We start from the raw sequence: 2,460 nt of genomic DNA, 5'->3' as shown, positions 1-2,460 counted from the left end.
GCCCCCGACCTCTGCTCCTTCTCCCTCTGACACGGGCCCACGCCCGGCCTCTGGCCTCCCCTCATGTCCGGCTGCTGCTGCGGCCTCCACTCCCACACCACGCGGGCGCCTCCTTTCCCAGGCCCAGACTGTACTGCCCGCTGCATCATCGGAGAGCCTCCCCCAGCTGATCTCTTTTTCCTCCCTGCCTCTCTCTCTCTCTCTCTTTCCCTCTCCCTCCGTTGTCATCCTCTGTTACCCTCCCAGGCTCACCCCCAGTTCCCTTTCACTGTCCCTGAGCTTCTGTGTGAGTGAAAGGGGGGGCGGTTGGCGGGGAAGAGGGGCGAGCGGCTGTGGGGTGGGTTCTCATTAGGGCCCTGTCTACTAACCCTTCATTAGGGAGAGATCACTGCAGTGATAGCTCTGATTAATCTAATTAACAACAAGAATTAAACTCCACAGTTTCGAGGAGGGAGAAGGGAGCCAGGAGGTGGCTCTGACTCAGGCTCCAAGAGGCTGTGCCATCAATGCGAGTGAAGAAGAGAAGGGAGCAAGACAGGAGAGGGCAGGTGCCAGGTCCCTGGGGGGACAAGGGGAGGGGGCGAGCAGTGTGTGTGGGGGGTGTCAGTTCCAAGCCCTGGCTCTTCTGCAGGGCCCAGCCTGCATGTCCCCCACCACACACACACACACACACACACACACAATCCTGTCACTGGGAAGGGGCCAAGTGGATTGTCTCTGGTGCCCCTCAAATGACTCCATCCTGGACCATGAGGGCAGCAGGGCCTGCCCCTTCCAAGGTCAGGTGACAGGGGAACCAAGAGCCAGCCCCACACTGTCAGAGAGGAGATCACAGGCCAGAGGTGATCAGGAGGGAGTGACCTGGGCCTCTGGGGATTGGGAAGAGCCAACAGGGGGCCCCTGAGCCAGAAGCCCCCTCAGAGGCCAGGGCAGGGGCTGGAGCCAGGAGCCATGAGCAGGACAGAGACAGGGCGTGTGCAATTCCAGCAATTCTGTACTGAGCACAGACTCTGAGATCAGACTGATGACCAGGCTGCTGGGCTCAGGAAGGGCAGAGAGGGATGTGGCCCGGCTGGGTTGGGGTAGGAGAGAGCGGACGTGGGACAGAAGAGGGGGCACTCTGGGGCTGCAGCCTTACCTCCTCTTGGCCTCCTCTTCCTTGTGCTGCCTCCACTCCAGCTTGGTTTTTCGGTAGAGGAGGTTCATGTCGTGGGGCAGGAGGTGGGGGCTGGGGGGCCCTGCTCAGTGCCACCAGGCCCGGGGGGCGACCCTCCCTGGGTCCCGGATCCACTTGGTGGAGAGGGGAAAGGAAAAAAAGAAATATGTGGGGTGGGTCGGGGCCAGGAATGAATGAGAGAGAGAGAAAGGAGCAGAGATGTGACTCGGGTCCTCAGAGAGAGGAAAACAGATGCAGGCACAGAAAACCCAACTCCGCCTCCAGGACCCACAGACAGACAGACATGTATACAGTCACACACCCTGACAAAGGTGTCAGAGCCACAAAAACACACTCTGGAGTGATCAGACTGATACAGCTCCCCATCCTGTAAATCCAGCCTGATCCGCCACACAGACAGGCCCCACAGACCCACAGCAGCCCTGCAGGCGCACACACACACATTCAGACACAAACCACCGGGTCACGGCCCCATCTCTACAAACAGAGGACCAGACACACAAACTGACATAGGTAAACACAACTTAGAACAGCCAGACACAGAGACATAAACACCCCGACACACCCACAGCACACACAGACCTCCAGACACACACAGATCGGCTACACCGAACTGGACGTACCTATAGACAAGGAGTTATGCCGGGGCCTACTTGGCTACACTGCACCCGGCTGGGGAAGGGGGAGACAGTCAGACTCCCTACCCCTTCTTGGGACCTGAGTCTGGGGGTGGGGGGTTGTCATGGGGGTAGGGCGGGGACGCTGGAGAAAGGGTGCGGGCACTCTGAGTTGGGCACCTACAAGACCACCCATCCATGTCTCTCCATTCCCTGCCGACCCCCTCGCCAGACCTGTGCCTGGGCCCGGGCTTCTATCCACCCCTATTCCTGTACCCTGGCCCCTCAGCGGCCGTCCCCGCCTCCCTCGCTGATGGCCCAAATCACCTTCCTCCTCCAGGATCTGGGAGGCTCCCGGCTTCCTTCTCCCAGTCTCCGCCCCTCCCTCTCACCCGGGGGTCTCCAGTCTGGCCCCGTAGCTGCCTTCGGAGCGGCGGCCTCCATACCTGCTCCGGTTTCCCTTCCCCCAAACACACTCTCCTCTGCGCCTTCAGCCTCGCCTCTCCTCCTGGGCGCCCCTCCTCACTGCTGTCCTCTCCCTCCCCTGTCTGTTCCAAACCTGGTCAGCTTCATCCCCCTCTCCATCCGAAGGCCCCAGGTTCCCGGGCACCCCTCCCCTTCCCCTTGTCCTGCTCCCCTGGGTTTCTCCGTCTCTCACCCCGCCAC

The sequence above is a fragment of the Bison bison genome, unplaced genomic scaffold (genome assembly GCF_000754665.1).
Source record: "Bison bison bison isolate TAMUID 2011002044 unplaced genomic scaffold, Bison_UMD1.0 scf7180017864085, whole genome shotgun sequence".
NCBI lineage: Eukaryota > Metazoa > Chordata > Mammalia > Artiodactyla > Bovidae > Bison > Bison bison.
The sequence above is the reverse complement of the archived record's forward strand: the minus strand, read 5'-3'. Positions refer to the sequence as shown.